At 42.3% G+C, this 13,148-nt stretch overlaps 1 long non-coding RNA gene across 1 annotated transcript; it reads right to left on the minus strand.

Moving 5' to 3' along the window:
• Positions 1–2,946: 2,946 nt before the first annotated feature.
• Positions 2,947–9,434, minus strand: LOC103892240 (uncharacterized). The gene is made up of 3 exons (XR_656459.1): positions 9,264–9,434; positions 7,974–8,029; positions 2,947–3,452 (listed from the first exon to the last, which is right to left on the minus strand). It is a non-coding gene; the product is annotated as an uncharacterized LOC103892240 (long non-coding RNA).
• Positions 9,435–13,148: the final 3,714 nt, after the last annotated feature.

Below are 13,148 nucleotides of genomic sequence, written 5' to 3' on the forward strand. Positions count from 1 at the left end.
GGCACTTTAACAAGTCTGCTCTGAGAGGTCTGGGTTTCCAAGATGTTCCATTACCTGGTTTAGGAGTCAGATATTTCCCTCAAAGAGGTATTCCTTATTTCCTGAGTTTTAAAATTATTTTAAGTTCCCAGTTTTTAAAGCCATTATCTGTAAGACAAGAGTGCTCAGTAGTTTTCATTTACTAGGAGCTTATTGTGAGCTAGAAACTGTAGTTAGTCAAGTGTTTTACATGCATTTTTAAATTTTAATCCCCATACCAATCTACTGAGTTGGCGCCCTATTCTTCTGAATCCCGTTTTAGAGGTGAGAGCACTGAGGCTTGCTGAGAACATGCCATCAGCTCCAGTGACACAGCCAGCATGGAATCCAGTTTAAATCTGGGCATGTCTGACTCTACAGCCTCTCTGCTACATCATGTGCAGTCTGCTTTTTGATGGCCTTTTGTTAATTCGTCCTTGGTGCTCTGATATTTCAGAAGTTATATGTCATTTAGTTACACATTTTAAACCTTAGGAAACCAAGTCTGCATCAACATTTACTAAGTATTGACTGGCTCTGCACTTAATATTTTACACGTCCGTTTTGCATGGTCAGGATGTCCAAATTATTTCATTAGCTCATTATTTTGGTCATATGTATTTCTGAAGGGGACTATAATAATGAAAACTAGCTTAAATTCCCAGTTATTCAGGCTATTTCATTTAAAGATGAGAACAGCTGGCAGTTTCAATTCCTCAAGTGTTGAAAAATTGTGGAAAAGAAAAACCCCAAACCAGCTTGTTAACAAATGTCTTAGCGAATGAATCGGCGGGATTGTGTTCTCTCTGGCCCTTTCTGGATGTCTTCTGTGTGTCTCCACAATCTGGGTGCAGTGTGATGCGTTGCTCCACGGAGAAACCACAGTTGAAAGAATAAACAGGGATGGCAGAATAAACAGAATAAACCCTGAGTGTGGGGGAAGCTTTGCAAGTCAGGCTCCTTTCACTCACATGCCTGGCCTTCTGGGAATGGGCCCAAAGTTTTCTCTTTGGGAACTGGTGTAAACGGCTTATTGCAGCCAGTTTGTTTGGTTTCTCATTGACTGGTGCAGGGTCCTGGGCACGCACTAGCAGAATGAGGCTGCCTTTGGGGGAGCCTCGCAAACTGGGCACTGGTCAGTAAACAAACACATGCACAAATGTGCTGAGGAAAGTGGGGACCCGGCACGGCACACACACATGAAAACACACACAGACTGAGGGAGATAATCTAATGGAGAAGAAAAGAATTTATTTTGTTGATCATTTTGGATTCCACCTCCAATTCAACGACACATTTTTCTGAAAAGATTTCCATTCTTTTGTTTTTGTTTTGTTTTTATTTTTATTTTTAGTTCTGGGCTCGTGTACAGGATGTGCAGGTTTGTTACATGTGCCATGGTGGTTTCCTGCACCTATCAACCCATCACCTAGGTATTAAGCCCAGCATGCATTAGCTATTTGTCCTAATGCTCCCCCTCCCCAACCACATCTGCCAACAGGCCCCAGTGTGTGTTGTTCCCTTCCTTGTGTCCATGTGTTCTCATTGTTCAGCTCCCACTTACAAGTGAGAACATGCAGTGTTTGATTTTCTATTCCTGCGTTAGTTTGCTGAGGATAATGGCTTCCAGCTTCATCTGTGTCCCTGCAAAGAACATGACCTATGTCCTTTTTATGGCTGCATAGGATTCCATTGGTGTATATGTACCACATTTTCTTTATCCAGTCTATCACTGATGGGCATTTGGGTTGATTCCATGTCTTTGCTATCGTGAAAAGTGCAGCAGTGAACATACACGTGCATGTATCTTTGTAATGAAATGATTTATATTCCTTTGGGTATATACCCAGTAATGGGATTGCTGGGTCAAATGGTATTTCTGGTTCTAGACCTTTGAGGAATCGCCACACCATCTTCCACAATGGTTAAAGTAATTTACATTCCCACCAATAGTGTAAAAGTGTTCCTAAGATTTCCACTTTATGTTTGTCAAGCACTCGCCTTGGAGGAAGACTAAAGGCACGCACTGTCCATAAGAACTGAACAATTAGTGCTGTTAAGTGAGTTGGGTTGAGATTGTGCAAGACAGGGAAATCGAAGAGGCAGTTGATGAAAGTTGCGAAAGGTAAATGGCAGAAGAAATCTTGCATGCCCATGATGGGGGCACTCAGCAGTGGAAATAGCAAAAACAGGGACCCATTCTACAGCGGAACTGCCTTTTTCAATAGTGCTATTGGGACCTGGGCTCATGTTCTTGCTGAGAAGAGCTACTAATATTACCTGGGAGTGAGTTGAGCCTTAAAGTCCTTGTCTGTGCAGCCCTGTGTTTTGAGCACTTTCCAGATGGTTCAAGAAGTTTGTAGAACTTATTCATAATTTGTGTAGCAAAACAGCTGCATTTTGGAGCCTTGATAGTAATATCACAGAGTTGGGCTGGAGGAGAGTCAAAGACAGGGACATATGTGTCACCTGGGCTGCTTTGGAGATCTCAGGACTGTGACAGGACAGTGACACCGGCCTGCAACCATAGACCACCAGTGTGCACTTATAACCTGGGCTTAGACAGATATGCTGACTCCCAAGATGGCTGTATCTTGTGTTAATGGCACATAATTCAGCCCCTCACTGAGGCTTTCCTGGAAATCTAACCATGGACTGTATGTGCACTCAGTCCTGGAACTCCCTGTCTGAAAGTGCAAAAATGCCTGTTTTGGTGTTTGTTCATTTGCAGTAGTTGGATGAGCCTCTGTCCTCAGGGTCTCTGTTTCCTTCTTCGTGTCCTGTGTCTCCATACTGCTCCTCTTCAAGTGCCATCTGTGAGACTCAGGGGGATCCCCTGACATTTACGGTCCTTAGCAGTAGGGTTTTCCCTAGTGGTAAATGGGAGAGAATCCTGATTTCTAGTCACCAGGAAGCAGAAGTACGGCTGAGAGACACTGAAACTCAAGGTCAAGTCTTGCAGGCAAGGAAGAGAATGGCAAGTTGAGCCCTGGCTGATTCAGAGTCCTTTATACTATTGAGATGTACACATTTTTTGGATTATATCACCTGAAAAAGCATGAGGTTTCCACCGTGACATTTATTTTCTTGGCCTTGAAACCCAGAATATTGAGAATGTGGCTGTTAACCAAAGCCTCCTGAACTGAAGGAGGTCTTTTCTTGTACAGTGTGTGAAAGCAGAGAGGAGCTGTTCATTGTAGACTTTGAAGATCACCTCTTAATTTCCCCCTGTGTTCTTATTCTCTAACGATGTGCTTCACTCTTCTTTGGAGGGGAGCCTCCTCTGTGCTGTTTGAGATCAGTACTTCCTACTGCCTTTATGATGGCCTTAGAGAAGTTCTCCTGCCGGATCTAGATGGATCTCACATTATGAAAGGAGCAACAGAACCCTGTAGGAAGGCCAGGGCTCTATTTATTTACATTTGAGGTGGTGGCTGTGGAGGAGGAAGATTCAAAACACACAAAGTTATGTATGAATTATGATGTGATATGTTCAGCTTTTAGCTCTCTACTGGGCAGCACTTCAAAGTTTGTTTCAATGGATTTTCTTCAGGGGGCCACACCAGCATCCTCCAAATGGGAGTCTGAGGATGCTTCCCATCTTACATCACTCACAGATCACTGCCAGAGCAACAAGAAACAAAAACCCTAACAATTTACAGTTCACCCTCTTTGATGTAAGGTGCAGTGGGGACACGAAGCCCAGGCCTCTGAGTAGGATGTAGTTGGATTGGCACAGAAAGCAAACTCTTCTTTCTTTCCTCAAGAAGAAGGAAAACTACACTAGCAAATTAAAAATATTAGCAAGCTTCTACTCAGATACATTTAGCTTGATTTGGGTCAAGGTGGGGGAAGGGAAGAGTGAGGAATTCAAACAGCCTGTGCCAAGGATTTGCTGAACGTGTTCTTTAAAAAAATGCTGACGGGCATTAAATTAAGTAACAACTGCAGATTACACAAGGGTAAACACTGCTGCTAATGTTTGACTAAAAGCTAACTGAGGGCTCTGAGTGATTCCAGTTAATTTATAGATCACGCCAGTAACAGCCCCAGGGGACTGGGGCTGCTGAAGGTGGGAGATTCGTTATATAGCCAGAAGCCACGTTTTTAATTTTAGAAAAAGAAAACTAAAGCTGTAGGAACTGATTTAGAAACTTCAGAGGGAGAGAGAGAAAAAGAAAGAGAGAGAGGGGAGGGAGGAAAGAGAGAAAGAGAGAGAGAGGTGTAGGGGGAATGAATTGAATGTCTTTGCTGGGCTTGGGATAGAAAAGTGGCTAAGAAAAAAAAACAGAAAGAAACACATCTAACTTTAAATAACTCTTCCAGGAGGAGAGAGCATGCTAGGATCAAGAGTTAACTATTCCTGTGGGGTAGGGGTCTTAAATTCAAGACTGTGCCAGGGGCTCCATCGACCCCAAATGAAAGAGTATAAACTGCCTCGTGTTATCAAATAAAATTAATTTAATTTTGCAACATTTAGCTTCAAGTTAAAATTTAAATATATGGTTGTACAGTAAATGATTTTAAAATTATAGTCCCTCCAGCATAACCTCTCTTGACACAATTTTAAATGCTTTTTAAATGGGATGTGTAGTTTATTTAGTACATAGCAGTTGATGTCCTTAGATTGGGTTTTCATCATGTATTTTAATTTACTGAGGCTGGGATGACCATAATTGCCTAACAATTCAATGGAACGGAATGGGCTACTTCAGCATTTTTTACTGCATTTTTCCATATAATATCTAAAAGTCACCCTGCAACACACACAGGCTATGTTTATGAAAGCAAGGCTTTAACCCTTGCATTTTTCTAGTTTTGAATAATTTTCTTAATAAGGCAAAAAATGTTTGCAAATTTGCACCGTGATGTCAGCACGTCATCGTGAAGGAGGTAGGACTGGCCTGCGCTTCAGGGAGGGAGTCCTGTCCATTTGGTGTTTGCAAACCTTGAGGATCCTCGTAGAAGCCCAGTAACTCCAAAGACCCTTGTTTCTTCCCAAGTTTCTGTCTCCTCTCAGGCAAGGGCAAACATATCTGCTTTGCTAGGCCAGTCTTTAGTTTAATCTTAGAGTTTCAAAAACAAACAGTGGTAAGATCTGGATAACATAGTTATCCATTTCTGTGTTTGCCCAGATGAAACTTTAAAAATGCTAAAAATACCAGGACAATTTCTCTTAATTGCTCTGGATTATCAGGCTGGAGAAATGGATTAGGCGGGTATATTCTAGTCTATTAAATCTTGTGCTAACTTTACTGATATCGTCTCTTGGACTCTGACAGCCTGTTCTGCTTTTCAGCATTCTCCAGGGATGCTCCCAGTGTGTTGGAAACCAAACTCCCTGTCTGCAGAGACAGCCCTAACACCAAAACTTTTGCTTTGCTAGAGAAGCTAGAAGAGAAAAATAATGCTGTTGCATCCTCTCTGACTCAGTTGACTCACTTTATGACTTTAATTGTCGGATCCCAAACTTGATGGCTGACCTGACTGAGGTCACCAGCCCCATAGGACTATTTTAAAACTTTGAAAATCACAAGGCATTTTCAGTTCTTGGCACTTATGAGTTTGTGCAAATATTCTGATGAGTGATCCTTGAAGATAGATTGCCTCTAAATATGAAGGTGTGCCAAGCTCTAGCGAAACTGAAAAAAAAAGTGGCATTTCAGAATGACCAGAATCAGTAGACATTGTTTATTACCCTTATCCTCCACACCTGCTGTTAAAAAAAAAGACTAGGAACACCCATGCCTGCCAGGTCAGTTTATTTGTGAACATTGAGGAATGTCTAAAGGGGATTAAGCTTTCATGTATGGAAATGCTTTCTAATTCAAATAACCCACTGTAATTTTTTTAAAAGTGACATGAATTGATGATTGTAGATACCGTCATACTGTATGACCAAATAACATGATTATAATGATGTGGCATTTCCTTTCCTTGTCTTTAACAAAACATATGGCTTTAGGTTACATTTATCTGGCTTTTGGTTCTTCTACTTTAACTTGAAAGATGAAATTTATGCAATTTCTCAAGATCCCGAATCACAAAGTTGGGTAATGGCAAATGGTATCCTAATAACATCAATAATAGCTGGATTTTATTGTGTAGCTATTCAGTGACTGCTCTAAACAACAACCCTAGAGGGCAAGTGCTATTGTGATTCCATTGCAAGTTTAGGAAGTGAGGCACAGAGAGATGTCAGGCATCCACAGTCACACAGCAGTTGATGCAGGAGCGCAGATTCAGCCACACTGCCTGTTTTTATCTAGTTTTGGGCTCTGCCAGTGAGAGGAAATGTCACCACTCTTTATTTCCAGGATCAAACTCTATATACACACTATATTAGCTCCACCAGACTCTGTAATCTAACTTATTTTGGCATGGTAGACCCTTCATGCTAGAGTGGAGGAAGAGGGATTGGATTTATTCTCCATCGTGCCTGAAGAATCCATCTCCTCCTACAATTTAGAACACACATTTTGTTTTTTAAGAGTGGATTATTTTATTGGAAAACAATAGTAGCTACACTTAGCTTACCATTAATACATGTCAGAAATTTTTCGAAGTACTTTCCATTTCTTTTTCATTTTATTCTCACACTATGAAGTAGACAGTATTATCATCTCCATGTTATAGATGGGTATACTGAAACACAGATGAGTCATGTCAGTTACTTAAAATTGTCTAGTCAGAGGGACACAGTGATGGGCTCACGTCCAGGTAGCCAGGTCCCATGCTCCATGCTCTTAACGCTACACTATCTTTCCAATGAGTTGATAACTAGTCAGGTGATTTGAGGATTAGCAATAAAATGATTTGGACTGAGTTCTATCACAGCTGATAGAATTGCAGAATTGGACATTTTATCAGTAACAAGAGCAGTGCTGCCCCCCCGTTTCTGCCACTGTCATCGCAGAACATTCCAGAAGAAAGGTCCTAGGAGGATCTACAGAGGCTTGTGTTGTTCTCCCAGCATCTCAGACTGTGTGATATCTAACTCTTACTTCTCTTTTCTATACCTTGGTTCTCCTGCCTCAGAATAATAAGCCCAATAACAATAGCCTCTTTTTATTTGTAGTGTTTTCCAGCTTACAAAGCGATTTCTCACATTGGGTGATGTGAACCTCACTATGGTTCTGTAGGGTGTATTCAGTCTTCATTGTATTGATAAGGAAACTGTAGTTCAGAAACACCCAAAGCCACAAAACTGGTCAAAACGGGCTGGACTTAAAACCTGGCTTTATAGCTGGACGCGGTGGCTCACGCCTGTTATCCCAGCACTTTGGGAGGCCAAGGTGGGTGGATCACGAGGTCAGGAGATTGAGACCATCCTGGCTAACATGGTGAAACCCTGTCTGTACTAAAAACACAAAAAATTAGCTGGGCGTGGTGGCAGGCGCCTGTAGTTCCAGCTACTCGGGAGGCTGAGGCAGGAGAATGGCGTGAACCCGGGAGGCGGAGTTTGCACTGAGCCAAGATTACGCCACTGCACTCCAGCCTGGGCCACAGAGCAAGGCTCCATCTCAAAAACAAAAACAAAAACAAACAAAAAAACCACAAAAACAAAAAAAAACCCTGGCTTTATAATCTCCTATCCCCTATCCCTATTCCCAAATCCTCCTGCAGAGAGAAATAACCTCTTGTAGCAGCCATTTCAGTGGGAGTCAAAGCACTTCACAAAACCCTCTCCTTGTTCCTTGGAACAAGTCTCTATGAAGTGGTCCAAGCAGCCACCAGAAGTGGCTGGAGACCACCCACATATGCTGCCCACACTGTATTTTATGCCTGAATTAATTTGCCATGTAGACATCTTACTGTAGTGGTTGAGGATATTGGAACTACTTAGATGAAAGAACACCTAAGCCCCTAGTGGGCTTCTGTTAAACTGTGTAGGTCCATAGCACAGATAGGGCAGCAATGACAGTACTCTGTGAAGAGGAGAAAAGTGTGCTTACAATGAACGGGGCCTTGGCGTCCACCTCTCGCAGATGGAGAGAAGTGTTGCTTTTTCCTAGAGAAAAGAAATGAACAAGACCTGTTGATAGTGAATGAGTTGGGTCCCCATGCTCCCCTTTCTCTGCCATGCCCTTCAGGTGGGATGCTGGCACAGGGAGGATTAGATGTTTGGCCTACTTACTCATTCCGACTTATAGCTCACAAGGATGGAGCTTAGCTGGAGGCTGAATGCTGGAACCCCACCAGAGCATTTCAGAATAGCCTAGGCCATTTCCACAGGTCTGAATCTGTGACCTAGGGGCAGGCTCTTAGAACAACATATTCTCATATAATGTGACTGGCTGGCTCTAAGGTGTCCCTAAGAAAAGCTAACGTCCCCTGCTCTAATCAGGCAGAAAGGAGTGAGAGGAGGAAGAGAGAGGAACCTGGAGAAAAGAAATGCAATAAAGGCCTGTAAAAGGAAAACTCACAAAGCCCTTCTCTGAAGAGCCTTTAAGATGGACACATACGAGCAGGTTAACATCCCTAAAATAAAGCAGGAGCCAGTAATAACAGGGTCGGGCAACAGAAAGCTACAGCTGGTAAGGAAGTCAGCAGCACCACACCATTAGATACAGCAATTACTTTAGATACAGGGTGGGGTCCCAGCTCTGCAGCACACACTCTCAGGCTGGAGAAACAGGCTCTGCTTCTGGGAAAGCATTCTCCACCCTGGGGTACAGATCCCTGGAGCCTTAAGAAGGCGTTGCAGAAAAATTAAGCATTATCTCGTCTGAGTCCCCTAGGCTGGGTTAGAAGTTGCTTGCCTGATTATTGCGTGCAGCTGGAATGGTCTTGGTGCAGGGAGGGATCTGGGCTGAGGAGGATGGGCTGAGAGGGGAGAGGGGAGAGGGGAGAGGGGAGAAGGGGACTCGCACGCATGCGCACTGTAGCAGAAGCTGCAACTTTGCCAGTGCAGCAAAGTGGGGTGCTTGCTACTGTGACGGGGGCCCCGACTTGCAGATCTGCTTGTCATCACTTACCCTGTCTTGGTGGTTTGGGCATGCACTTCTTTGGGGAAACAAACAAAATTTTAAAAGTTCCTGAGTTTGACAGCAGCAGCCAATCACTTTCCTCCCTATTACCCTCCTCTCTTTTTTTCTAAAGTAGTCAAATGCCAGCTTCTATTTCACTAGTTTCTATTTCTGTGAAAAACATTTCAGAACTGCTTTCCTCATCTTCCCACTAAAAATCAAGCATCCCACCCCCCGCCCTCCTGTTCTGTGCAGGAAGGGTTGGCCCACACTCACCTGATGTGTTCCCTCCTCAGTCGTGGCTAGCACCAGGTGGTTGCTGCCATCAGATGATGTTCTGCCCTGGCAAGCACATGTTTTTAAATGACTCTGCAGTACCCAGGCTTATAAAAACAAATGCACCCAGACGAAGTTCCAGCGCCCCGCGGGGATATACTGAAATTCTCTGGCCTTGCTGAGCTGGGCTTTGGCTTCGAGTCTCCTCTCAGGCAGACCTGGATACGTCTTCATTCATGTGCCTATTTTAGTCATTGCAAAATGCTTTATAATAATTCCAGACGTGAAATGTGCACAGGAGGACTCTAGTTTGGAGCACAGGCTTTGGGGTCAGAACCTCGGCTTGAATTTTGATGCAATGTATCTGTATAGGTAAGTCTTTTTCACCTCTGTGCCACAGTTTTCCCATCTACAGCAGCAACACCTGTCTGTATAGGATTCTTGTCAGAATTGAATGAGATAAATGTGATGTATTTAGCACAGTTCCTGGTACATAGACAAACATTAGTTCAATAAAGTTTTTCTAGTATTATCATTTCCTTGTTTTTTCCAAAAAGTAGTTAATCTGAGCACACATCTGTTTATAGGAGGAGGTCTGATGGCCGGGAGGATGGGAAGAAGGAACCCACAATGAAGCAAAAGTCACGTTTAACTCTGTCCTCACCATTCCTCTCCTGGGCCTGTCCTAAACTGGAAGCTGGGGGAGGATGGAGTGCTGGAATGCTGTAGAAGTCTCATGGGAGGGCGCCTGGTGTTCACCACATGTGTACACTGTTGCACGACCAGGTTGGCACTTTGCATGTGGGAAACGATCAGAGAATGGTGGGGGATGCTTAAGAGGCATCACTGGAATCCTACGGTACCACAGACCAGAGCCTTCCCTTCCCTTCCTCTCCCACAGATGAAAATTTGAATGCTGGGGCTCAGTGGAACACCTGAAGGAAGCTGGTGAGGCAGATGTCCCGCCATGCCTTCCAAGTGTCATGCAACCAGTTCATGCCTGTCAGCATCTCTACCGGTAGACTCTGTGAGTCAGCAAATCTACAGAGCAGAGAGCCACAGGTGGGGACAGATGTGGTCAAATGCCATTTAAATCAGTGATTCTCAGCCCAGGAGTTGTCGTGGCACTGGCCTTGAGTGAGCTGGACCAAGCAAAGCGGTAGAATTCCCCATAAAGGACCAAGTGAGCAGATAGAAGTTTCTCCATTTTAACTTTTTCTGAGTCAATTTAACAAACAACCTAGTGCCTTTTTCTGTACATAGTGCTAAGCAATTTGCCAAGTAAGTAAACAATTAACCAGGGCATATTAACAGACTAAAAAAAAAAGAAAACCTGATGAAATAAATAAGGCAACTTCTTTGTGTAGCATACAATTCAGATATTTTGTGCTTGAGATAAAGTGGTCCTACCTGATCAGCTGCAGACTTTGGTGGATAGTAGAGTTGGTGTGCCTGTGGGTTTGAATTTAAGCCTACCCAAATGTGCTTTTCTCCCACCTATTTTGAACCTTGCATGTCTCCAGGATAAGAATTAACATAAGCTATAAATATTCTTCCAGGACTAGTTATTAACCATGAATGTTGAGAGGCCTTGACAAATATAAAATGTTATATATAGGCCCAAGAGTAGATCAGAGAGTTATCTATCTACTTCAAGTTGAGACTTGGAGTTTTCATTAAACTCTGCAGTCTCACAGTATTTCCAATCATTTCAGGGCAGACGAAAGTTCCGTGGTATATCTTTTTAATGTGGCAGGCCTCGAGGGTGGATTGAGTTAGGCAATTTATCCCCTTTAATGCCCTATATTCACATGCAACACTCCAATGGGGTAACATAAAACCACAGACAGGTTTCTTTACAGCGGTATTTAAGGGAACTAGGAAAGCAGCCCAAATCATGTGGAGAAAGCTGGGCGAAGAAGTATCAGAGGAGAAAGGGGACCTTAGCAGAAATGACAAAAGTGAAAAACCTTCCTAACTGCTTCAGACATGATGCTTAAAATTGTGTTTCTTTGGCAACTTATAATTTTCTGAAGCTGGTTCTCAGCCTCAGATCCTCCCCCAAGGTTTTTATGTTGTATTTTGACTCAGTAGGAGCGATCCAGTCCCAGACCTTCCGGCTCTCACCAGTACACCACAGACTCACGCCATCCAGCAATCAGATGACAGGAGGAGGAGAGGTTCAAAGAGGACTACTGTATTTCTCAGAAGGGGCTGGCTCATCTACCCTCCAGTGTATTACTCACACTGTAGATGCAGAAAACATGTCAAAGTATACTGGGGCTCTGCAATGCATGCACCCACACACATGCACACATACGCACACAATTCCAAACTAAAAAGGAGAACTGAGCTCAAAAGGGGACAGTGTGCAACTGGTGCTCCATGTTGTAAGGAACCCCCTCCTGAGGGCGCGGCTACCCCAGCAGGCTTGTCCGGGCATGTCCGCCCAGTTGACGCCAGGCCAAGTTTTACGGGAGGAATTGGCCTGTGTCTAAAGCTGGAGTTCAGTTTTGCTGACTATGGAGACTGATCTGTTGGTTGTCAGCAAAGAAAAGGTGGTTTCAAAAGGGCTGCAGAGGACTCTGTGCTAGTTGCTACTGGCCAGCTTTGACTCCGATTGGAAGCTTGAAAAACAAAAATGCTATGCAGAATATCTAGTGACAGAAATAAATCAGAGATTGCCAGGGGCTGAGGGTGAGAGGAAGGAGATTGACTTCAAAGGGGCACAGATAATTTCTCAGGGTGTCAGAAATATTCTGTCTTGATTGAGGTGGTGATTACTCGACTGTATATGCTTGTAAAAATTTGTAGAACTGTGTGCCTGAAAAGGGTGAATTCTACTGTATGTAAATTACAACTTGATAAACCTGATTTTTAAAAACACTGTAGTTTTGGAGGCCATATAAAACCAAATAACATTTTGAGTCACTAATGCCTCTTTAAGAATATTTTGGATTGATTTTTTAATTAGATTAAAAAAAATTCTTCATGGTAAATATTAACCCTTTAAGAGCCAAGTGGAGGAGTGGAATCTGTATGTTTTAGAGTTGTTTGTGCTTTTTAGTTGGTCACTTTACATACTTAATTTTCAATTTTATTTAGAAAAAGAAGCTATGCTTATGAAGCATAAAAGCTGTAATTCCAAAAGTTGAATTGGTTTTGAGACCCCAAAGTCATGACTATGTAGAGAATTTCTAAATTCTTAAGGATAACCTATTTAGGAAAACCTAAGAAATCAACTATTACAACTAATGCTTCATTATGATACCTGGATACAAAATATAAAAAATATCCATAATCAGATAATAATTGTAAAGAGGGAAAAGAGCTCTTAAACAACAGGGGAAAAACAAAGCAAACCAGGCAAGAATAAGAGCAATAAAACCTGGAAACAAACTTGTTTGTTTATATAGGGCTTCTATCAATTTAGTTGTAAAACTTTAGTTAATATGAAATCAGGCTTGAATAAATTGAGACATATTTTATATTATTGGATGATGTCACTTTTTCTCAAATTGATTGTTAGGTCCAATATGATTCTAATCAAAATCCCAATTGGAATATTTTTGAATGAAAATGTGACTGTAAGGTTTATCTAGAATAATTTGTGGATAAAAATAACCAAGAAAGATTTATAAACAAATAAGGTAAACTGTACTTCAGATGTTAAAAACCTGTTATAAAGCTTTAATAACATGATATTGGTATACAACTAGACAGAGAGAAGAGAATAGAGTCCCCAAACACACTCGAATACATATAAGAATTTAGTATTTGATGAAGACACTTCAAATTAGGGAAGGAAATGAAAGATTATGCCAGTGAATAGTGCTGAGGAAATTAATTCAGTTTTTAAGGGAAGGAGGAGACCCAAATCATATC

Source organism: Pongo abelii, chromosome 14, assembly GCF_028885655.2.
Source record: "Pongo abelii isolate AG06213 chromosome 14, NHGRI_mPonAbe1-v2.0_pri, whole genome shotgun sequence".
NCBI lineage: Eukaryota > Metazoa > Chordata > Mammalia > Primates > Hominidae > Pongo > Pongo abelii.